The 26,005-nt window shown below is 43.3% G+C and overlaps 1 protein-coding gene and 1 long non-coding RNA gene across 2 annotated transcripts in view; one reads left to right on the top strand and one right to left on the bottom strand.

Moving 5' to 3' along the window:
- Positions 1-26,005, top strand: part of FARSB (phenylalanyl-tRNA synthetase subunit beta) — a 267,705-nt gene that overhangs the window by 237,909 nt on the left and 3,791 nt on the right. The window lies entirely within an intron of this gene.
- The window catches only part of LOC146785295 (uncharacterized), a 221,390-nt gene continuing 205,402 nt past the window's right edge, over positions 10,018-26,005 (bottom strand). The window contains exon 3 of the long non-coding RNA XR_014970617.1: positions 10,018-10,124. This is a non-coding gene — a long non-coding RNA (uncharacterized LOC146785295). The remainder of the gene's footprint in view (positions 10,125-26,005) is intronic.

The following is a 26,005-nucleotide window of genomic DNA, read 5'->3' as shown; positions in this document are numbered from 1 at the left end:
CTGGCAGCCAGGCGTCCCTCCACTAAAACGGTATATGCCTGCAGGTGGAACAAGTTTGTGGCATGGTGCACAGCGAAGGCTGTGGATCCCCTTTCTGCCCCTCTTTCTGAAGTTCTTCTATTCCTTCTTTCTTTGGCCCAGTAGGGCTCTGCTCTGGGCACTATCAAAGGTTATCTTTCAGCCATCTCCGCCTTTTTACGGCTTCCAGATCAGCCTTCTCTTTTTAAGTCCCCGGTTGTTAACCGTTTCCTTAAAGACCTTATGCTCATGTTTCCTCTGGTGCCGTTCATAATGCCTCAGTGGGACTTAAACCTTGTCTTGACGTTTCTGATGTGCGCTCCCTTCGAGCCCCTTCATAACTGTCCTTTGCGTCTTCTCACTATCAAGACGGCTTTCCTGGTAGCTATCACCTCTGCCAGAAGAGTGAGTGAGCTCCAGGCTGTTTCTTCCACGCCTCCTTTCCTTTCTGTTGGTTTTAAGGACCCGTCCTTCTTTCTTGCCAAAGGTTGTCACGCCCTTTCACATCGGGCAGACCATCACTTTGCCCACCTTCTTTCCGCCTCCGCATCCTTCAAGGGAGGAGGAGAGGCTCCACCGTCTGGACCCCAAATGAGCGCTCGCATTCTATTTGAAGCGTACGCAGCAGTTTGGGTGGATGACCAGCTCTTTGTTGGCTACGTGGGCGCCAAAAAAAGGTCGGGCTGTGCGCAAACGGACCATCTCGTCGTTCTGTGCATCAAGGCATGTTACTCCTTGGCTAAGAAGGAGCCTCCTGTGGGGCTGCGTGCCCATTTGACCAGGGCAACTGCAGCCACTACTGCCTTGGGACGCGGCGTTCCCTTGCAGGACATTTGTCAGGCAGCTACGTGGGCCTCGCTGCAGACGTATACCAAGCATTACTGCTGTGACAGTCAAGTCCGGAGAGACGGCTTCTTTGGCCGTTCTGCTCTCCGTGACTTTCTGGTGTAATCTGTTCGCAGACCCTCCACCGGGGTTGGTACTGCTGGGGTATCTATTCAAAGGTAAGGAATCTATTACTAACGTGTCTCTTTCAGATGCACAAGTTAATACTTGTGTAACGATATATCTGAAAGAGACATTAGTTAGTGATAGATTCCTTACCGCCCCAACCATCCTCCCCGTTCTGCGAACTGATTCTAGGGTTAAGGTCATCCCCCTTTCAGGGCCCTAGTTTCATGGCACCAGTGGTCAGTTTCTTGCATGGCTCTGCGTTCCTGGCGCGGAAAGTCGTGTACAGAACTGACGTCGGCGCGCATGGGTGGCGCCTAAGTAGTCTCCATGACGTCATCTCGGCGCTTACTACGCTAGCGACGAACGCGGAGCCGCAGGATGCCAGCTACTGACGCGCAGGGGTACTGCTAGCAAAACTTTCCGGATCCAGTCTGACGCCTGGGGATATTCTAAGGTAAGGAATCTATCACTAACTAATGTCTCTTACAGATGTATCGTTACACAAGTAGTAACTTGTGCGTTCTGCCCTGAACATGATGAAGATAAGCGCCACCCCTGGGTACCAATGTCTGTGCTTTCAATTGCGGATCTGGACCTCAGTTCCTTATTTCGTCTGTTGACTAATTCTTCCAAATCGCTTTTCCAGTGTCCAAGGGAATGATCTTCTCACTGATTTTCCAGTGTGCAAGGGAACAATGTCTCCACAGAAGCCTACAGGGTTCAAACTGTGCTGTGACTATTGGAAACAGATGTTGGTCACTCACCTGCACAAGGTTTCCCTTTGGTCTTTGGACTCAGGGCACAACTCCAATTTGTGCGAAGAATGTACCTTATGCACCCGAAGACTATATGGGACCGGGAAGCGAAGCTGTATTTTGCTGAACACCAAAAGAAGTCACAAACCTCACATAAGGTCCACTCCAATTCGAGGGTGTGGAACAGTTACCCTTCTCTAGGCCATCTAGTGACAGTTCTTCGCGGTTGATGTTGTCCAGTAAGTCAAAGCCCAAGTCGAATAACTATTGTTAGAAGTCAAAGTGGAACTTGACCCCGTCCCACCACTCTGTCTAAAGATAATTAGGGAGAGGGTCAGGGTGTCTGTAGATCTCGCTACTGATCTCCGATCAAGGAGTCGATTCCACAACTGGTCCTGCTGTGCCCTGAATTTCCTGGGACAGCGGGGACGCCACATTAGGTCAAGGCCAGGCTGCATATTTTTAGCATTCTTCTAGCTCCCTCTGGTATGCCATCAGGCCCCAGAGATCCGCAGGGGCCTGCAGCCGGGTTACCCCGGTGGCTCCATCCTCTGTGGCACCTGAGCCCCTAAAATCTGGTGCAGTTTCGGTTTCACACCAACTCTAGTGCCGCCTTCTATTCTGGCTCCAAGTCCTGCATCAGTACCTTCTTTATCAATGCCGGTCTTGTCGTCACTGGTGCTGGAAGTTGATTCTTAGCTGCCTCTGGTGTCTGACTCAAATCTGTCTCGATTTTGCAGTCAGCCTTCAATTTCTCAAGTTTGAATTCCAAGTTGTTAATTTAGAGAATAAAAGGAATTGTCACCCTGTCTACATGGCCCCACCGCACAATAGCAAAATTATTTGAGTGTAGACGGAAAATGTTTTTCTGATGGATACTTAAACGTGCACTTTCCTCACCTGTGAAATATCCTCGGGCACCAGACTCAATCAAGAAACTTTGTAATAGCTCTCCTGTTCCAGTAGGCTGCATTTGGCTCTATCTGGTGTTGGATACCATCCTACACATGACATCACTGGAGTCATATAGCACCATAAAGGAAAGTAAGGCAAAGCTGCCCATGGTACATGATGAGCACTGGGATCAGCACTATTGGCTTTCCATGACAAGGCCCACGTCTAGATTGTCGCACTCAAAATAAAAGAAAGCTAAAACTTCCCAAGGCATCTACATCAATCATTTCAAGGACAAGCTGTGAAGACTGCACACAAATACAAGATATTTAAAAAAAAAAATGTTTTAATTATCATTAAAAAGATTGTGTACATTTCATGACAATATATCAACATATATTCTTTATGCTAGCAATATTTGAGTTATATGTGGACGGTATCCAATTGTGTGTCCGTCAGAAAATGGTTTTGATTAATTGTGATCCACTGAAATGTGTCGACGAACATTGTGGATTCATTTCTTGTTTCACGATAATGTTGTTGAAATAAATGATTGATGTGCACAAAATTGAATGAAGATCAACAAGAAAGAGGCTTTACACCACAGTAGGTGTATGGTGTTAATATGTTATCTCTCATTGTTGATGTATGTCTTCACATTTATGTAATCTTTTAATGATAAACTTTTTTAAAATGTTTTAGTTCTTCACTAAATTGATATATTCCTTGAAAATAAAATGGAGAAATGTGTGCAACCATTCTAATGCAGTAATTGCATTTTTATTAGAATTACAATTGCACTTCCTACAATACATTCTTATAGATATTTTGCTTAACATTCATACTTAAAATTTCTGTTTTCACTTCAATATACTTATTTTATTAAATTTCTCTAATGATGATGCCCCGTTTAGACATAAATCATAAACTGTGTTAACTGCATATCCATGAAATTTAGTAACATGCATTTGTGTATAAAGTAGTTATGTGCACATGGTAGGATTTTTCATGCTGTTTTGCGTTTTATGTCATTTTGTGATTCAAAAGGATACTACTTCCTGCAGATTCCCTATCTGCAGAACTGTCTCCAGATATTATCTTCCACTTTTAGGTTTCAAACACTTATTGTTCATAATTTCATAAGATAAACGAATGTAAAACATATTACAGCAGTAAGGCCCATCAGGTATTCCCTCCTCCTCCTCAGTCCTGGGATATATATACTATGCTACTGGACTATCATACCTTATACACATTTATACACCTATGCAGAAAAAGGCTCCTTAAATTGAGTTTAGCTGTTCCAGGTCAGATTTTACTGAAGGATCGGGTGTTGAAATAATGTGTTACTCTCTCTGGGTTCTAGGGCGCATCGGAGTTCTCTACAAGTAATAGGCCAGTATGGGTGCTACATTTCTAGTGAAGCATTTCTCTTCTCCTTGGGTGGCAAAGGAGATTTTTTGCTATGTCTAATTTAAATAATAAACTGTGGCACCAGTGCTGTAAATGTGGAGTAGTGGAGGTGTCCCATTTCGAAAAAAATTGTTTTGCTACCAGACGCTTATTGATTAGCAGCAGTTGCTTTCATTTGTGTGCACTTGTATTGGTTTTGTGCAAGCAGTCCAATGTGCAACCAGCCATACAATACACTTTTTGGATATTGTGGTATTACAATTCCTCAAACTACACATATTGCTTTGAGGATTTCTTCCCAAAAGGGGTGGTGCTTCTCACAGAACCATAGTATATGTGTTATGGTCCCATTTTTGTCTCAATGTCACCATTTGTCTGATTCAACGGGTTAGTGGCATGCTATCTCAATGGATTGGTGGGGTAGACACCTATAGAGTATTTTATGATATATTTGTACACCCTGTAGGTGAGAGACTCCCTTCCTGTTTGTAGATATAATAGTGTGCGATTGGTCATCTGTATATTATTGGCCAAGTTCCTCTTCTCATTTAAAGTACAATGTGAGGGATGCGACATTCTGTTGAAAATATGTTTCTCTTTGGTTCTTTGTAGTAATAATTCAAATGCTGATAGGGAGCAGGTGACTGCAGTTTTAATTTCTGTGTTAAGAACCCAGTATCGGATTTGGAAATATCGGATGTGTTGATTTTGTATTTTCCCAAATGATTTAACAACTGTTTTCTGGAATATATCTCCCAATTTGGAATGCCTAGCTGGTCTCTGTGCTTTAATAGTTAATTTCTCCATTTATGGTGGGAAGACGTGGTTGCCTAGGATTGGGTCTGTTCAACGATGCTGTCCCAAAGATGTTATTGTCAACTATACCTTCATAAGCTTCTCTGAAAGGGTTTGCACAGTGGCACTTTAAGCAATTCTTAGGAGACTTAGAGAAAGGGTCCATTTAAAAAGGAACCACACAGGGGCACTTTCCCTATGTTTTTTTTTTTATCATGACTTTTTTTATTTCGAATTTTAAAATACGGGGCAGTATAGGTAATTCTTTATAAAATGTCTTAGAAATTTTAACTATTTGTTTTTAAAATAATGTAGCGTCGTCTTTTGTGAATTGTGAAATTTCTGATTTATAATATAAGAAATGGAATGTCAATCGGAGAAGGTTGGCACCCTTGTAACGTTTATATATAAAGACACTTTGCAATGGCACTTTAAATTAGGATCTGGAGAAAGAATCCTCAAAATGCAACTTAAATATGGTGTGTTTACCGAATTGAAATCTAACATATCCTCAATATTATTTTATACTTTACAAAGTCTTGTGTCTATGTACAAATTATTTGTTTTTTATATATATATATATATATATATATATATTTCCTGTTTGTAATGATTTGTATTAATCAGCAATAAAGTATTTTCTACACTGATTGGGTGAATGGGGCTGGCAGAGAGCTGAGGTTCATTTTGGGTCTATCTCATTCCAAATTATTAGTTGAGCTATTATTATTATTACTGACGATGAGTATGTATTACGTGGTCTGTCTCTAGGGTGCAACCGTGGTATCCCTCAGAGTGGTCTGTCAGCTAGGTTATGATTTACAAAACAATGCTTTTCAGTTTCCGCTTTGAACCACGCTAGAAAATGTCAAAGGTGTGCTGCCTGGTAATACCATTTGCAGGAGGGATTCCCAGGTTCCCTTTACTATTATGGAGATATCCAATTTTATGAGAGATCTTTGACCTCTTACTCTTGCCTATAAAGTTCATGCAAAAGCGTTGGAACTGTTTGAGAAACTGTTGGGCACCATCAATGATCTTGTCTTAAAGCCAGAAGGGAATTTTGGATAAATGTATCATTTTAACAGCGGATAGATATACAGCTCAGTTATGAGAGGGACATGCTGTGCCATCTCAACACATCTGAGTTTATCGCTTTAAATGTAGCACAAAAACAAGAGGTGATAGTGGGCCTCCCTACCTTGTTGCCCTTTAGATATTGTTTTTTCCCGATTTAAGACCATTGAGTCTGATAAGAGCCATCGGGTTGGACTATCCAGCTTGTGGTATTTTAAGCCAGCCCTCTCTATATTGCATTGTTTTTGGGATGAAGAACCAACTAACTCAATCAAAGGCTTTTTCTGCTTCAGCAGAGATCAGCAAAAGCTGACCTCCCCTATTTCTGTGTTCTATCAATCAAATGTAGTGCAGTTTGGCCTTCATCCCCTACTTGTTAAAATCAAACCAGCCCGCTTTGGCGGATAAGTTTGGGCATTATAGGTTGCATTTTTGGGGGGGTTATCTTTGTGTAAATTTATGAATGCACATTGACGATTTAGGGCTGTAAAATTTGCAGTCCTCACGATTGTTCATAAGTTTGGGTGGGGTAATAGATATCTTTGCCTTGGCCCTAGGTGGTGACATGATCCCCTTGGTGGTGATCTGTTTGCAAACGCATTGAAAAGGTTATACGAGGCAAGGACAGCATTCTTTATTAAATGATTTTGGGAATCCATCTGGTCCCGGGCTTGATGTCACATGCATGGCTTTATCCACTGATTTTCTCTCTTCATGCGCAATAAGCTGATCTAATGATTCTCTCTGTTCTTCAGAAATCAAACATGGAGGAGTCTGTTGTTTCAGTCATGTACAAATTGTGTTAATAGTTCTGAGGTGTGTTGAGAATATCGGTCTATTGCCTTCTGATTGCTCTGTCAGCCTCCACTTTCACAACTAAAATGAATGTTGTCATTTCCAGAAGTTTCCTGAAGCACAGCTTTTTCTCCTCTCAAGGTCTGGCTCAAAGCGCCTCGCTCATTTCGACCTTGCACTCTGTGAGACTGTCTCCGTGTTTTAGTATCTTCACTTAACCTTTTCTTGAATAATAATATTGCAGACAAATACTAGTTATTAACATTCCTTATTTCATTGTGTAATGATTATGTATCTATCGGAACACCAGTTGTTTTTAACCATGGCCACTCTATTCTGAGGCAGCGGCGTTTTCCACATAATAATGGATTCTAGTTTAAATGGATCAAGAGTTACTAAATAAAAGTGCCACAGCTGGTGCTGCGCAGTGGCAGACCCTCTGCAAAGTTTAGCTGGCCATCTTTCTTTTGTGGCCTATGGTGTCCAGGAGTTAAACCAGTAGTTGAAAGTTTGGTCCAGACAAGCCTAATGTGTGTTAGAATTACAAAATAGCTCAATATTAGTGCCGCAGAGTGTGCCAGCACCGTACAAGGAAAGGATCCGCGACATCAGTAATCTGGACTCTGCGTGAGTTCGCAGAAACTGGGCTTTGCCGGGTCCATGTTCCCGAGCAGTATCACATTCACCAGTGAAAATTTACTGATTATATTTATATATATATATATATATATATATATGTATATATATATATATATATATATATATATATATATACAGACACATATATACAGACACATATATACACACACATATATATGAGTAAGAAAGTTTCCCGACTTCGTCAGCTCCACTCCTCCCGGGGTCGGTGCGAGTTCCCGGGTTTCGGGTCCCGGTAATATTTTGTAGAAGACTCCACAGTATTCTATGCAAAGGAATACCTCGCACTCCAAGGCTCGTTTCAAAGTAATGTTTAATGGCAACGCGTTTCGAGCAAGCGCTCTTCTTCACAATCCTGGCTTGTGAAGAAGAGCGCGTGCTCGAAACGCGTTGCCATTAAACATTACTTTGAAACGAGCCTTGGAGTGCGAGGTATTCCTTTGCATAGAATACTGTGGAGTCTTCTACAAAATATATATAGAGAATTTTTTTTAATGGTTTCAGCACAAACAAGGAAACGGTACCAACCGGTACCAAACTTCTGTCCACAATCCATCACCTCACAGTAAAGGTTCATGTTTCAGAGTAGTAGGAATGAAACATCACAAAGATGAGAAGTCCAGCATACCCAGTACAAGCCCATAATCCATCCTTCTCCGCACCAGCTCATGCCTCCGACGTGTCCGCAGACCTTTCGGCCTCTGGTGTGGAGGCGGAATGTACCCCCTCAGTGCGCGTCAACCGATCCAGTAATCCCACCCAGACCTCCGCGTTCTCCTGCGCCCTCACCTCACGTCCATCTCCTCAAACGAATCTCCTCGGCCGCTGCCCGCTCAACCACATCCGCCACCTATCGGTCCGAAAATGTACTGATCTGTACTGTGCTTTCAGGGCATTTCTTCTTTGGCTGAAGGGATTTGCAGACCCATAGTGTGCTGTGAAAACCTTCAGTGCAAACCCAGCCATCCTAGCATCCATCATCGTTCAACATCACAAAAGTATTTTTCGTAGAAGGTAGTATTTCTGCGTTACAGATAATTAATCTATATTTAATGTTTTCGAGGAGGGAGTAGAGGTGAAATCAGCAGTCTATTCTGAGGGAGCCCGTCCCCCCAAGGCCGGAGCATTGTCTTCTCTCACTACATTAAAACACCTGTTGGCCTGAACATTGGTACATTACGAGTACTCCTAAGTCCAGGAAGCGTTATCTGACATTTTTCACTTAAAGCTTGAGTATTTTTCGTTGGACGATTTCTTTAATTTCTCCTATTTTCCGCTTGTCTTTTTGCATTACAATTTTTTTGCCAAAGCGTCTCCGTCTTTTTACTAATTTTCTTCTGATTCTCCATTTAACTAACAAGTAAACAACGTTGTACCCGTATATTCTTTGAAGATCTTACTTTGCAGCACATTTTCTCGGCGTAATCCACAAAACCCTGTTTTTTGTAGGTTCCGTGTGCCTTTAAGCCCTTAAACGCGGCAAACGTTTGGCCGCGAGCAACGGCCATTTAGCCTTCGACACATGGGGGGCCTCGGAGGTTCAGAGGCCTCGCATTCCCACCGCATTACTGCCCGGGCGACCCCCGGAGAGAGCCGCCGGTGGGGCAGGTTCCTCACAGCTGGCCCCGACCCCCGCTGCTCCCTAATGAGGGATCCGGAGGGTATGATGTCCCCCAGGCTTGCGCAGGCTGCTGTGGGGCATGCTTAGGAGGAGGGGGAGGCACCAGCCCCTTCACTTTAGGATGTCGATCTAAGGGTCCTGTCACTTTAATTCCGCTGACTTGGTTGCTGTTTTGATGACAGTAAATTCATATGTAAATACCGACAAGACGCTGGCACTCCAGCAGGAAGAGCCCCTTCACTCCAGGGTCCCATACTGATTATTGGCTTACAGAGGGGGGGGGGGGGAGGGGGGGGCGTGGTGACCTGCTGGAGTTGGGACTTTTTTTTTTTTGCTTAGGTAACGTGTGAGGATTAACCAGTGTTTTTTTTCTCACAAAAGCATTAAACTCTGTTAAATAGCTTAAGGCAATAGCAGCAGAGCGACATTTGCCATTGGAATGCTTTTCATGTTTTGGGAAAATATATTTTATTCTAGAGTGTTTTTGTATAAGGAGAAGTTCATAAAACATTGCCCCCTGCATTCAGGGTGTATTTCTGGGATAGCAGGGCATCACAATGTTGTCCACATGGGTCACTTTTGCCTACACTCATTGCAAGTGCTGCCCTGGCCTACAGAAAGGTGCTGCGATGCCATGCTGATGGCAGATTGCATCCTATTCTACTGCTAATTAACAACAAAGTATTTTGTGTGGGTACACATCTCATGAAAGAGAGCAGGTGTGCCATGCGGGTAGGCCCACATCTGTAGAAATAAGGATGGCACAGTTGTGCACCTAACAAAGAACTTTATTTGTGCACTACGGTACAGCAGAAAAACAGGGCATGAATCTGTGTAAATGTAGGCAGCATTTATAAGATGGGCCCTCAAGTGGGGAGGGCCTCAGATTGAAGACCCAAAAACGAAAGGGCCTGCCACTGTCATTTTTTTTCCTACATCGCAGGTCATATTTATTACAGTAGCAAATTATTGTAGTTCCAATTTTTACATGATAGAACAGCATATGCATAATACATTTACAGTGCAAAGTAGACAATAACATTTGTAAAGCGGAATCATCCATTTTGACATATTTCGTAGACTCCTGGTTCGTCTCCCAAACGTGTCTTTCCCTCACTGTATAGTTCTGGTGGACACCAAGGGATCTGGAAAAAATTATGGAAAACAGTCAGGTCCCGGACTTGGATGCAAGCTCTAGTTCGTACGCGGACCTGATAACTGTGCCAGAGGCATCCCAGTCGGGCCTTCCTTGATGCCTTTCACAGAGATGAGCCTGGGCAATCGGGACATAACCTGGTTCCCCGGCACAAACTCATCAACTCCATCCCTAGGGGTGGTAAGGAGGAGTACCCAACAGAGGGGTTAGGAACAACTGAACAATCGCCTTTACGCCAGTAGATTTCCAGAGACCACATTTGGGATTAAGAAACATTTTGTATGGCATTTGATGTGGGAGAATAAGTATGCCTGCCAATTATATGCCTGTGCTGCAAAGCTTAAAACCCCACAATACGGCACAATGCAAAACACACACACTCTCTCTCTCTCTCCCCATCAATAAAATCTCTAGATCACTGTTTGCTGCTTCATTACAATGAAAACGGCTGGGTAAGTGGTTAAAAACTAGAATCCTGCCTTTACCATGATAATCTCCCCCTCTGCCAGGCCTGCTCCTGTATGCAACACCTCCTATGCCAGGGTGCTCTTTGTGGCAGAATTACTTGAACGTATGTTGTAACCGACCCAGTTTAGGCAGGTGCTGCTTTTAACCACTACTATGTGTCTTAAAATTACCTTGGTACATGTATGGTCAACCTACGTGTGAAACTAACCAAATCTGACATTATATAAAATAAATCTTGAAACGAGAGAGACTTTCTATGCCTCCTAGAAAGTCACAGGCCCCTCCCCTTGAGTTTAGAGGACAGGGTCACACGAAGGACAATATTGCAGTCAGTCAACAAATAAAAACCTGAAGGATTCCCCGATCCAGTAGGAAAAGTCCTAAAAATGTCAACTTTTACTTGGAATAGTGCTATGAAGTGGTTCTCATGTCACAGGTCATGCAGGACAATACAACAAAATAAATACGTGCTTGCAATGGGTCCACTGTGTTAACTGTAGCCACATTTCATTACCAATGTCACAAAGTACTCTTCTGCTTACTAGACAAATAGCTGGTACCACGCGGCCTCACAGCTCGCTTAATCCAGATTTTTAGGTCTCACCTTAGACAGCGCATGTGCTGATGCTTGCAGGACATTTTGTTAGTTTACAGTGGGCTTAGAGTCCGCCCATTGCTTACAAGTGGTTGGTTTAATAATCAGTCATGTGCTTGCTTCTCTTTGGTCATCGCATGCCAGCTTAACTTCTTTTTCTGTTTGACCCTCCCTGGGAGCATGGTTAAAGTACTTCTGTCCTGCCAATTCTTGCCTTGTGTGAGCGAACTTTTTCGTTTTATTGAAACATTTCCTTGCAATTACATGTCTAAGCCATATGCTTCTTTTTACATACAATCAGTGACAAATTCTTCTTCTTGCTCTCTTTATATGTACTTTTCAAATATTAATTTGCATGTGTTCCTTTAACGTCCTCACCCTCCCTGCTCTATGTTGTTGCTTGCCCATACTTCCATCCTCCATGTTGTTGCTTTCCAACTCCTACCCGCCCTCTGTGATGTTGCTTGCCCTGTCCTCCGGGTAGTAGATTGCCCCTTACCGCCCCTTGTTGCTACTTGTCCCCTCCTTCTCTCTGTGTTGTTCTTTGCACCTTCCCTTCCTCTCCCGTTCCCTCCATGTTGGTGCTTGCCCCTCCCGAACTCCGTGTCCCCGCCCCGCCAATATAACAAAAAAAAAAAGTGAAATGACACGGATGGCACTTAAAGCCATGCACCCTCACTCCACCCATCTGCAATTAAAATAAAAAAGGACACACAACTGGCCCTGTCATATTGCTTTTTTCCCTAAACTTTTTTTGGTCGCCCTCCCTCTCTCTGTGATGCCTCCATCAATAAATAAAATAAAAGCAATGATGCGTCTAGCACAGGCCATCTCATAGCACTTTTTTTTTTACTTTGAAGAGAACATTGTTATAGCCAGTAGGTCGCTCATCGGCATGACCTATTGGCTTTGCCAATTCTTGTTCCATAAAAGTGTTGTCTGTTGAGATCTGCAGAGCCTCTGTACAGACGGCGCGGTACAATTTTAAGAAGCTCTTATAGGTGCAAGTCGTGCTACAATTAAATTCCTAATTTTACGAAATAAATGGTTTAATCCAGATCCACTGCCTTCCTATAGCAATGATCAACACACATAATTGATTCTTTCTGAAAAATAGAGGAAATCCATGGCGTGTAACAGCTGCTCACCTGTAGTTCATGGATTTCTTCTTTTCTGTGCTAACTTTTACATGCTCTTCAACAAGTTCTTCGCCATGCACCTTACAAAGACCTATGGCACTTGGGAGCTCCTGTTTATTAGAGTCTAGTAGTGAGCACCAGAGACTTCAGAACATGGACTGCATTTGAATGGTTCTAGATTAACATCCTGGTTCTCGCTCCTAGAAGGCCACACCTCTACAAGCAGCAGTGTGGACTTGGAGTAACCTCTCTCGGTGTACTGTGGTGTATTTTCATGTGTCTTTTTGCTTTTTGTGTTAATATTTGTGTGTTTTTACCTTAGTGCCCTTGTTGTTTGACCGGTCTGATAGTATGCTAGCCACACGTTTTATAATCCAGAAATGGAGGTTTGATGCTCTTAAATTATTATGTGGTGTGAGCATATTTTGTGTGTGTTGCAGAGAGCTGCAGGTGAAAAGCCTTGGGGCAGCAATGCTACTGTGACAGGAAAATGCAGCGCCACGTGTGCCTTTTGTCGGCTCTGAATTTTAACATGAAAGCAAGGAAGACAGGCATACTTTAATTATAAATGTATCCTTATCTGTATTCAGTTCTGTCTGCACGTATTATCGTTTTTAACTTCGAAGTTTGTCTTGAGCAAAAACTATTACATTCGAGTTGCGAGAATATAGCTACACAATAGTAACTGAATCAAAAATACATAGATAATGAGTTCAATGCAAACATAGACGAGAACTCAATTTTTATATTCAGAATAGCAAAAATATTTATTTAATATACAATGAGCAAAAAAGCTAAAATAACATTGGGAGACTATCCGTACGTACAGTTAGTCACCATCGTCTTCAGTGATGCAAACAAGACTAAGAAATTAATTTCAAGCAGTGGGACCTAAATACAACCCCGCTTAACAATTTCTCAAGTAGAGCATGATATTCTCTAAGGCTAATAATGTTAATTCATTGATGATAGTCATTAGGTGATAACAATACAACATATATTATTGAAGGCCTAAAGAAGGGACCCCTTTTTTCAACATATTAGTGTTTTTTCCAGCATTTTCCTTGAAATTTACTAGTACAATTGTAGCTTTTTCAATGTTTTTCTTCTTCATAAACAAACATTTCTAGTTAAATAGTAGTCTCAGAAATTGAGCGGTCTGTCCTGTCTTCTCTCCTCTCTGATGATATTTTGAGATTGCGGGCTTACATGTTTTGCTGCTTTCCATGGCAGTGCAGCAGAGCACAGTAGACTAAATGCTGTGAACTAGAGGCCTGATCCATTTTTGAGAGCCTGGCCTGGGAAGTCCTCACCATGTCTTTCTCCTCAGATCAATCCCCCTGGAAGATCTCTCAGGGCAGCCATGTTTACTTTCAGTGCCATATGTGCGAACCGTGGTCACTTAAGCACCTTCTGTTGCACAAGCACCTCACAGCTCATTGACCTGACCTCAAGGTTGTAACCTTCCCTCCCCTTGAGGGATACCTGTGAGAAATTACAGCAGCCGGAAAATACGGGTGAAATTGCGATGTTCCCCTGGCCTTCACACCACTTTTTAATGGTAACTTGAGCCTTGCTACTTTTTGGGAACATTAGTGGGAGCATTACTTTCAGTGGCGCTTCTAGAACAAAAGGATGCTTTGAGCACATTGTGGCCCTCCTGAGCGATGGCATTGAAAATAATCATTATAAAGTGGTTTTTATACCAATATTTGTTCTAGTGCTAGCAGGCACTCCTTGCATGCACTGTGATTTGTAGCGCAGTTGAATGAAAGACATATACAATTAATTATTATTTACTGATATATGGCTGCCTTTAAAAGCAGTCATATGTTTTTCACCTTTTTTCCCTTGGCAGTAACCCTCGTACTTTGTAATACTTCTGTGGTTAATAGTAGCTATAGAAGTGGATAAAGAGCGGTTATATTTTCTATATAGATACAATTTTTTTAATTTTTGGCAGCATGTTCCTCGGAGATATATATATATATATATATATATATACACACACACATACACACATACATACATACATCTTCCAATGGAAGAGAGCATGCACACGAGGGCTGCAGGTTTAAGGCTTTTTTTTAATTGAATCAGACCTCCCTCGACCCAGAAACAAGGAGAGACGTATTTCGGTTGCCGGATGACAGTTCATTTACCTTGCTGGTTTAGGAGTCTCTAGTACCCTTGATATGTCCCAGGGGCCTTGCAGTCCTTACACAAAGGCAGTACCAGAGAATGAGGGTGAGAGAAAAGAGTTCTTGCCCTGTTAAGCATTTTATTTCGGCATTAAATGCTGGTTGCTGCAACAAATCAAACGTGGCGTGCTTTTGAAGCTATTGCGGTGATGTATGAATGTGAAAGCAAGAAGCCAAACTACGTTTTATAAATTGTTTGTTGCATTGGGTGACTAGGTATGCCACAAGTTTGTACATAAAAAAGAATTCAAGAGTGCCTGTTGAAGGGTTAGGCTACAAGAGAATTCTGTGGCTAATAGACATTTCCGCGTTCATAAGAAGGCAACTGTGTGGTCTTGGAATAATATAGTACACCGTGGATGTATATACTTTGTTAAGCCCTACAACACACTCCATTCTACTCCAATATTATTCATGTTGGTTTCTTTGTTGCCATTACACTCGGAGAACACTCTGTACCTTTCTGCTGTTGTACAGTAACGTCTCATCTCTGAATGACTGCTGTTCCCAATTAAGATAAAAACTAATAAAGCTGACGCTTATCTGTAGTTCAACAATGTAGAATGTTATTTCCCCTTGTAAATTCTTGCATCTGGATCTCTCTAGCTTTCCCCACTCCATATCACATTGCCATGCCGTCCAAGCTCCATGTGGAACCAGGATTGAGTAGGATAGGTCACTTAAACATTGCATAGGATGGGCACAAGTTGCCAGCGCGCCATGTTTTCCCACCTTTGTCATGCTTTAGTTGGAGGCAGCACAACGGAACAAGGAGAAGTGCTGGATAATGTTGTATGATGGTACAACGCATGCCGCACCCACGTCTTTACCACTCATGCCTTTACCACGCATGCCTTTACTACACAATTTAAAGCTCACACCCCTGCCCCAGCCATGAAAACTGTCCCTTTCCTTCCGCCCCACCCTGAGCCCTAAAAATGTTCTGCACGCCCTAAAAACTACCCCGTACCAGTCCCCCCCTCCCTGAGCCCTAAAAACTGCCCCCTACATCTGTGAATGACCCCGGGCCAGACCCCCCCCCCACCCTGAGGCCTAAAACTGCCCCCAGCCCTGTAAACTGTCCCTTTACCCACCCCAAGCCCCAAAACTGTCCCTATGCCCTGAAAACAACCCCACCCTGATCCCTAAAAATTATCCCTAACCCTGTAAACTACCCTGACCCAGCCCCCCCTGCTCTGAGGCCTAAAACTGCCCCCAACCCTGAAAACTGTCCCTATTGCCCGATCCCTAAAAACTGACCCCATGCCCTAAAAACAATCCAGCACCCCACCCTCCGCCCTAAAAAGTGACCCCTACCCCTGAAAACTACCTCGACCCCCAACCCTGCCCTGAGCTCTAAAACCCAGACCCCTGCTCTGTAAACAACCCCAACCCCTAAACACTACCCTCACCCTGAAAAACTACCCCCCCCCCCCAAAACCCGGCCCCAGACCCACTTACCTGACCTCGTCCTCTCACAATCCTTCTTCCTACCTGTCCATTCCAGCATCTAGGCTGCGCTCTGCCTTAACCACACATATGCGTGGTTCAGGCAAGTGTGGTTTGACTTGCAGTGAAATGGCATGCGTGGCTCTGCTCTGGTTGTTAAGGTTGTTTCCCGCTGGGGAAAGATTGCTTCCTTACTCCAAATTTGTTGATGGAAAAATCAGGAGTTGTGGTTGTTGTTGGTCCACGGAAGACCAAAATAATTATAAACCACATCGTTAGTAAAGGTGTAGCTAGCCAATCCATCACCTCCCTTTGTGCATTTAAACTGTGGTAAAGCACTTCTCCAGGTTTGTACCTATGAGCAATAAGGTGTGCTAGGGTTTCTGAACACCCTACCACACCTTTATTTTTTATATTCACTCCATAGTTATGATCTCAGTCTTACCTTTGATTATCTTAAGTTAAGCATTCTGTCTGCTATGTAGTTTAGTTTAACCCATTTAATCACATGACAGATGGCGTAAAAACATGTTTAATCAGATTATAGGTGACTTCCAAGTTATATCACCAAGTATTCCACTATGGAAGGGAGTTTATAGGGAAGAGTATGGCAGTTCGTAATGAAGAGTCTTCTTTGAGTTCCTCTCTTAATGAGGGATACTGAGAATAGATTGCAACTTGAGGAACCAAAGCCCTTGTTAAATATATTGTTACATTGTTTGTCCCATATATTTACCAGATGCTAAAGTATTGGGTACCCTGCTGCAAATTTGAAGGTTATGTTATTTTGAGCCATTGCAATGTTTGGTGTAGGAGCAGTTTAATGTTCGGGGTGGGACCGCATTACAATCTATAAGGCACATAGAATGGAAGCAAGACTTAATTGCTGCGCATGCACCAGCACGCTTTTCTTCTCCGGGTACATTTCTACAGCCGTGTTTCTGGCTCGGTTCAACTAATGTATTGGTAGATTTAGTCAATAGCCATACATCGCTGATGAACATCTTTGATGGGTGTTTGTCTTCAATCACCTCAAAGACGAGATTTGGTATTAACTAGCATAAAATCTGCAGCTTCTCATAGTTTCTTTTTGGCAGTGTAGCCCCTGTGTTTCTCAGCTTTTTTTTTTTTTATTATAGTTCAGTCACATGCAACCAGACAGAAAACCTGGGAGCCATGCTAAGGTCCCTTAAGGCAGCCTCCCCTGCTTCATTATGAGGTCCAGATTCTTCGGTTCTAACCTCCTCCACCCCCCCCCCCCCACACACACACATAGACACACACAAAAGTCAAAAATATCATTGATTGTGATTCTCTGCGAATTTCTTTCAAGACTTGAATAGTCTGGTGTAATGGTCTTAGCAGAATCGCATTGGCCGATCTCAAACTCCTGGTAGGTGAGGAAGGCCTGGGATCACCATCCTTTGAACACTTATTGCCTGGTTGTGCAGCTCCAGCGGGTATCTCGCTGGCTATCTGGCTGATCTTTTGACTGAATCCTCTGGGGTTATGGCCCGTAGCCGGCTGAGGAGGTGATTCAACTCCTACTTCCGAAGGTCAAAACTGACACTACAATGCCTCACCTGGTTAGAGTGGCATCCGACTGTTGGGGCAAAAGTGCAATTCTAACTATATATGTCACCTTGTGCGCTCCACCCATACCACTTGTAGGCTTACCCAACACCAAGGGTACCTTATGACCTCCAACTGCGAGGCTGGCATGAGGCAGGTATACATACATTGGGTGATCTTTCCAAGACGGACGCCTCCTCCCCTTTGGGGAGCTCACTGATCTCTTCAGAATCAGCAAAGCCAAGTACATTATACATAATAGTCCAAGCTTGCTGCACACACTTGAACATTAAAGTTGACAAACCACAAAGTCATATACTTCTACTTACGCTTCCAACCATAAGCACTTGGTGACGTATTATCACATGATAGTATCAGGCCCTCACGTAACATCCTCAAATTTCACTACTTGGGCTCCGATAAGTTTAGGAGACTGACCTGGGCAGAGCAATACATGACACAGAGTGGTTGAAGGCCCTCAGATATTCACATATTATTTCTTGGAACACCCGCTTCAAGCCTATACAGTACAAAGTTCTACTCAGGGCATATCAGACACCAGAGATGGTTAATCATATCTTTCCCTATGCAGGCCTTCTCTGCCCACGCTGTGGTGATCCACAGACTAACTTCCGCCACATGTTATGGAGCTGTCCCTCACTGGCACAATACTGGCATGACATCCGAGACATTCTCACTACAGTAGCCCAGTATTATAGCCCCAATACCAGGAAAGAATGTGCACTCGGGCTCCTAAGGGGCAGTAAGACAAACAAGGTGGCTTTCCTTTTTATGAATCCAGCTTTGCTATTGGCTAAGTGTACTATCAGTGTAAAATAGCAGGCACAAACCACCCGCCCCTAAGTTTACCTTGTGGCAATTCTCATAAACTTGTTGAGCAGAGGCGGAGAGTGGGTCGTTGGGGAGGTCAGTGGACGAAGCACATGCCCTGTAGCCATGGAGTGGGGTACTGTTATTCCAAATCCAGAACTAGAACAGAGATGACTGCCTCACTCCATAATTAATGTGTACTTGCATAAGGCGAGAGGTGCTACAAAAACAGCAGACGCGATTCCACTCCCTGCCGCAAAAGGTCCTCTGTACTCCCACTTCACACTTCGTAGTGTGTTCCACTCACGCAATCTGTACTCTGGTGTATGTGGTGCATATTAAGTTTTAGTTGTAACATGCTCCATCCTATTACGAGACATTCTTGCCAAGCAGCGCCTTTCTACTCCTAACCCAGTTCATTACTCTTATTACTGTGCACTTAAGCGTACATTCGTTATTCAAATGCAATGGAACTGATCAGCTTTACTAGGTGAAACGTATATGGTGACCCATATATTGACCATGCCCCCAAATGCATATGGCATGTAAAATTGCTTTGCTTTAGCTTGTGATTCTTGTAGATAAAACCCACATCGTGGATTGTGCCTTTTTTTGGTGCGGAAGGAAATTGATATGTATCCAAGATAGTCGATCGCCTGCTAGAGCACTCAGTCTTGAAGCGGTTGAGGGGGCAGGGAGCCATGTTTGTGAGTAAGGTACACCTAGCACCTTAAATGACTCCAGTAGGAGGTGGGGAGGGACAAATGATACTCACTGCAGAGGCAGACATGCAAGGAAAATAAACCCAAACACTTGAATCCCGTTCCCTGAGGTGTAGAGACTTGCCTCCTACCAGTTCTGACAACATAGAAATCCCTACCTCTCACCTCTTTCCGTGAACCCCACACAAGAGCGCCCTGGGCGAAAGGCTGGAGTTGACTTGCTTTGTTTGTCTAAAGTTAGCAGACATGGTTTGTATCTTGTTGAACTTGTTGGTACTGTTAGAAAGATCTGATATGATTCACTAGAACTAGCCAGAATTTAGAGACACTCTTCTCACGCCAAGGGTGACAACAAAGTGTCGTGTCCCCCCTCCCCTTTTCCACCCCTTTCGGGCCCTCCCCACGTTGCTTTGTCGGGGCTGAATGACATATCTGCAGGTGTGCCCAGATTAGCACCTGTGCTCTTCCAAGGCCCGCTGATCTGTAAAACGTTTGTAAGGGCTTTTCTTTCGTTTGATGTGGGAAGCGAGCCAAGGAGCTCACCGGATTAGGTTTAAGGACTCTTGGATACCGTAAATATTTCTCATGAAGTGAAAAGTAGGCGCTTTTGCAAATCTGAAAAGTGAAATCCCCGCGGTATGCATTCACCGGAACTAGGAAATTGCAAGATCTCTTGACACTTAAGTTTGAAATTAGCAGTCCAATTACAGGCAGTCAATAAGACCTGCTCTTCTATTGTGCTGGCCGCGGTAGTCATCCGCGTGCAGCAGCGAGGCGCATAAAAGGACATTTTCACGTTACAAGCGTGGGTGGGGCTGAATGTTCCGAGCGCTGGCCCTCTGAAGTCCGAGAAGAGGAAAATACCGCGTCATTTATTCTTTTTATATTATAACACACCTTGCAGTAAGCTATTTACATTTCTGAGCTCAGGAGGGAGTCTCCGCAGCTTCTGCACATTTGACCATGTGTTCAAATGGCGGCTCTCGATTGAGCAGGGAGGCGACTGTCCAGCGAGCCCCATGGCGCGCATCCACAGAGAGGCAACGAATTCATTTTTTTCCCCATTTCCAGGGCTCATACTTTTTCTGTTATCATAACGCTGTCGTTTATCTTACACCAGGACCGCTTTTTTTGTGTTTACGGATCTAATTGCCACGCATTAAAAAGACCGTCAAAAAGGATTTCCTTCACGCTTTTGTATTGCTAAAATAGCATGACGGAAAGAGACGTTAAAATATTAAACTTATTAACGGCTTTGTCAAAACAGCGTCAGTGCGGAGAGAGCTGGGCAAACCATTTACTTTAATTTTACTATTGTTGTTGCTCAAAGTACACGTTTTTCTCCTCTTTATTAACTCTGTTGTGTAAAGCGCCGTGGCCACTCTTCAAGGTGTAGCAGCGCATTTCTATCAAAACATGAAATGTCAACGCCTGTTGTGCTTCCAGTAGGTGGTACAGATTAAATTAGTTGCCCACTTTTCTGTTTTTTACACGGATAAATGATTGGTCTGTAAACGTTGTTTGTACTACAACGACCATTAAAAGAATGTAAATGTTGCAGGGTAACGCCATTGAACCGGGGCAAGACTTAAAAAAAAATATATATATATTTTCAGCCGGGACCGGATTTAAAAAAAAAAAAAGTTAGCCTTTTGAAAGAGAGCTTCTGTAGTCAGTCCCGCTAATTGAGATGAACATTATCAGAAAAGTAGAATCCGCATGCTGTGACGAAGTTAGCCCCTCCCTGTAGCATTAAGACTGCTTCTCAGTTACCCTTCTGCGCACAGACTTCCAGTAAATTACCGCTGTGACTAAGCACACTTACACTTTACCCCGTCTCTAGGCCTACAACATTACAGTGCCCCCTCTTGTTAAAGGAATGAGAAAATACACTGTGAAAGGTGTTTGCACTGAGGAGCAGGGTGAGGATGCCAAGCCCTTTGATGGTCACCGGGCCTGAAAATGTGTTAAAGTCCAGGTGCGACGGTGTATGATTGGTCAAAGAATTAGCCCCAGTGTCACCAAAGTGGCCCTACTGTCTGATCCCGAAAGATACCATCAAAGGTTACTAAGCAAATGCCACAAAAGCTTTAATCAAACAAACTTGGCAACTCCATAAGCCTGTAAAAGAATCCTGGTGTAGGTCAGAGTAGATGTCGCTTGCACAGTATGGCCCTTTGCACTGTCAGATTAAACGTTGCTGCTTTTAGCATTAAGTAATTTAAGAAGACATTGATATTATGGACCGAATTCCCTTGGTATGTCACATCCCAGTGTGTTTTCCCCCCCGGAGTTTTATATAGCGCAAACTTGACCCAAAGGCATTACATGAGCACCAGTTGCATTACAGACAGACACATTCATTTTGTTAGGCATGGGGAGATTAAGTGATTTGCCCAGAATCACAAGATGTTGACCGTCCCAGCCTAGACTCAAACAAACTTCGAAGTTGACCGCTCTATCCGTTAGGCTGTTCTTTTCCCCTCTTAGCCTTTTTTCTCAGCAACTCTTATGTTGTAGAAAACATATATACTACTTTACTGTCACTGCCAAAATTAAGAACCTTTGTGATTAAACTGTCCACACTGACGTCCTTGACTGTTGAGTCGGTACCAGGCCAACCATGGTTGTTGGCAATTTTGGCCCATCTGGAGGTTGCTTCTCATTTTGCTCAGATAAAGTTGTTATCACTAATCTAACTCGCTTTACTAAAGACTGTTACTGTAACCTATATATGGTTCTTCATAACAAGCTGGTGTGCAAATTGCAGTGAGAGCCATTTGTAGAGGTTAGACTGTTCCTGGACTTTATTCACATGGACCTATATTATAAGAATCCTCATCCCATTTTGAATTGGCCTAATGGCTTGAAGTTAGGATGTCTGACTTTTAGGACCCTTTACGGTCTCAATTCAAGTTCACTCCACAAAGAAATACATCTTCTGTGGATACCAAGCCCTCCTCTGAGACAGTTCTGTTTTGTTGGAAAACTAAGAAGTTGGTAGAACAGTTTTGGGCAGAACAAGGTCTCCACAGGAAAAATCACCACCCTTGGTTGTTCAGATAGTTTCGGCTGACCCAGCTCCTTTTCTTTAATTTATTCAGTGCAAAACATTCCCCGTTGAGTTTCAAGGACACCTAGGTGGTGTGTTTATATTTAGAATAGTGCATTTTACACCTATCTCTAGCCTGGCAAAACAGTGGCCATGCTGGAACAGGCAACAGGTCTCTGCAATCTGCAAAGGCCAACTTTTTAGTGGTCCTCAAGTTTCAGAAATCCAGGGCAGGAGGCTGTGTCTTCTTGGTGCTGGTTGTGAGGCAGTGGAACAGCTTGCTTCACTCACCGAGAGCTGCCCATGATCTTCTGGCTTTGAGGAAGGCATTAAAGCCTTGGCTCGTTAAAGAGTGGGTGTCTATCCTTTTGAGAGTGGCTAATTTGTCCTGCTGCTCGTTAAACACCAGGATACGGTTTAGGTCACAGTTGTGCTCTGTAAATTTAAATAATGAAAGATAAATACATTTCTCAAACCAGGCTCTTACACTTTCCACAGTCGGCTTTTATGTGCAGACCCACGTGCATCTTGGATCTTTTAGGTTTGAGATCTTTTTAAGGCCTATAATCTTGCATCTGGTGAATGTTCCATCCTGGTGGCTCAGTGGAATAATGCCCCCACCCTCCCCAGGGTTTGAACTCTTGGACAAATGTTCAGATCCCGACAGGCCTACTCAGTGTTTCGCTGTTCCGAGGTCGGTAGAGTGAGTATCATTGAGGTGGGCCACAATTAATATCTGTAATTCAGTGCCAAGATGCCCTTAGGTGTGAACGTGCGCTTTGCAAAAACAAGTTATTTAAGTTTCCCACCCTACATCTTCAGTTGTTTTCAACTGCAGTTATCCAAATGTCAAATCCTTCATCAGTTTTTGGAGTACTGTTTCCACTCTGCTTTCCTTTCGGATGACGTCAATCCCTACGAATCCTTTCTTAGTGTTTTAATTGCAACTTGTTGACTCCACCTTGTCTGGGACGATAATGAAAGACACTTCAAGCAGCCATGAAAATTGATTCGCTGCACTATTATTTCAAGAGTTGTGTAAGGAAACTATGAGCATCACTGCACACGTTTGCCAAGCACTAATTCTGTCGGGCAGTTTTATTTCTTCGTTTCAGTGTCTGTTGTATAGACGGTCTTCTTCATGCTAACTAGTATTATGTTAGGGCTATGATTTGTAGATTTACTTCTAGCCTTTCAACAAAGGTGCCTTCAACCGGGCTCATATTGCCAGGAGCAGTCTCATATCTGGTGATGAAGGTGGTAGGTGAGAAGAGCTTGTCCAGGATAGCGCGACACTCTACCTCTTAACTGTACCTCATCACGGGAATGTAGTGTAATGCAGGCTAACTGGGACTGTGGTGCGATCTAATGCAGGAGGGATACATGAATGCCTTGGAATTAATTTAGATTTTACCGTGTGACCCTCTTGCTGCTTCTAAAGAAAATAAAAAAAATCTGTACTCCGATTGAAACTTGATCTGGTGCATTGTCATTCTGTCCTACCCGAGTGGAACAGAATCTAGCTTTTCCTGCACACTGAAATACAGAATATTGGACGGAGAGGAAGCTCTCATGGGAAGATCGCATGAGATCACCACATGTACTCCTGATACACTGTTAAATCTCTGCAGGGCTGCACTTATGTTTTTTTTCTGTATGTAGGGATTTAGCTGCTTGATTGTGGCAAAAACATCCTTATTCAAAGAGATGCCAGTCATCTTGGGGCTTGAGGTGGAAATATGAAAGTGCAGGTACTCTTTTTCAGTAAACGTGGTACTCTCCAGGTAAACGTATTGCATCTTCTCCATGAAGTGCAGATGCTCTTCTTTTGGAATTAAAGAAGTGCTGGTACTCAGTACCTGTGAATCCCTGCCTATGTAAAGCATGGAGGACATTTTCAGAGAGAGATGGCAATGAACACGTGAAACTACTTCCCAAGCAAAAAGGGTGTGGTATGGAAATGCTAGCCACATTTGAAAAAAATCTGCATAGGCATGCGGTGCAGTTGCTATGTCAATAAGAAATAAATAAAAGACCGCAACTAGGTAGAACTTGAGATGGAATGCGGTGTCTAAGCAAGCCTGGCAGACCATAATCCTATCATGATTTTGTTCACATAATGTAAATAAAGTATGCATAGTGGTTAACCTGGAAGTAAGAATCCATCGTTGGCTACTTAGACCCATAGCAAAGAGCTGTACCCCGCAGGAAAGAAGACGACGACTCGTAAATCCTGCGCAGTGGGGAGTCTGGTACCCAACCGCTTATTTCAGTAGGATGAGTTATTGGCTACATGACAAAAATATCATAACTGATCAGAGTTAGGTAGAGGGCCATAAGACATCCCCCTCCATCCGTAGGAGCACCTTGAGGGGTATCCCATGACAAAACTCATTCAACTTGCATGGATTATAATTTAGGATTTAGCTAGGATCCTCACCCCAACCCAAAAACACCATGGCAGGGAAAACCGTCATCTAATAAACCACGTCCCCTCCACTGACATGGGCCAGTGGAAGGCAGCATCCCTCCTATGGTGGTGTACTTCCTTCAGGTAATCTCACAGTCGGAGACTTTAGTCTGGCCCGAGAACGTCAACAGGCCAAGGAAAGAAATGGCAAACAACCTGATATCTAAAATCCACCCATCAGCAAACATGATTCACTGTGTGCATGTTGTATTTTTTTTATATTGTGTTTTTTTATTTTTTATTTCGTGATGGATAAAAAACTATAATTCCTAGAAAGTATGCCTATGAATTGGTATTATATAACTCCCCTGATTAGTTTTAAAATACTAATTTTCACGATTTGAAATATGATTCTGTATTGTCTGGCGAGCTGCACATGTCTAGATATCCAGAGAAGGCGCCATGTTGAGCTGATTGAAGGTTTGGAGAGGCCTCTAAGAGTCCTCGACCGAGCACAACATGCCTGCTTTTCGGTTGCATTCTGAGGTTCAGTGGCCGTCTGCTTTGGCGCAGCTCAGCGTATTTTTGTCTTACCAACTCGTAGGAACGTCGGTTAAAGTAGCATCACCAGGGTGCAGACATGTTCGAATTTGAGGGCACGTCCTCGCGCGCAGTTTTATCTTGAGCGAGGAGGGAAAGTTATAGCTTGTTATTTTAAAGCGAACCCTTGTAGAGGTGGGACACCCCAAAGGAAAAGCGTGGTGTGTTTACAAAGTGCCCTGTGTTCGCTACTGTAAAATCACTCTTCAAACAAAGAAGGGGAAAGGGCCGAGTGTTTGTTTTGAAGTGGGGAGTGATTACAGACTTCCTCTGGGACGGCCTCTGCTGCGGTTTGTACAGTATACATGAGACTCCTTGAAAGGCCTGCACAGATAAGGAATGCAGCTCGGGTTGCTGGTAATGCGGCGTGTAATCAGGCGTGACATTCTTGCTCAGCCCTCGGATGACAGAAAGCTCTATTTACTAACACATAATGAGGTGGGATGGGAAGCTTTCAAGTCTCAGGTCATCTCTAAGGTTTGTCGAGTTTCTTTTGTGTGTGCCGAGGCTGTGCAACAAGTAATTTCCAGCATTCAACACACATGTAAATCTAGTTTTCTTCACAGCAATTATCTGTTTTGAATGAAGACCCTCAAAATTGAAGGTACTCTTTATTTTGAAGATCACTTTTAAAATATATATATTAACATTAAACTTGTGGGTACAGTTGCCCTCTGGTTTACAAGTCCTATCCATGTGTTAATCTTTACTATTTCTATCCCAACATTTAGGGCAAGATTTATTAATATTTCATGCAGTGCAGCAAGGCAACTTTCTGCGCTGATTGAAAGGGAAAGGGCAGGAATGCAGGACATTTACAAATAGGAAACA

This window comes from Triturus cristatus, chromosome 11, assembly GCF_964204655.1.
Source record: "Triturus cristatus chromosome 11, aTriCri1.1, whole genome shotgun sequence".
Classification (NCBI taxonomy): Eukaryota; Metazoa; Chordata; class Amphibia; order Caudata; family Salamandridae; genus Triturus; species Triturus cristatus.
This window is presented reverse-complemented; position numbering and strand designations above follow the sequence as displayed.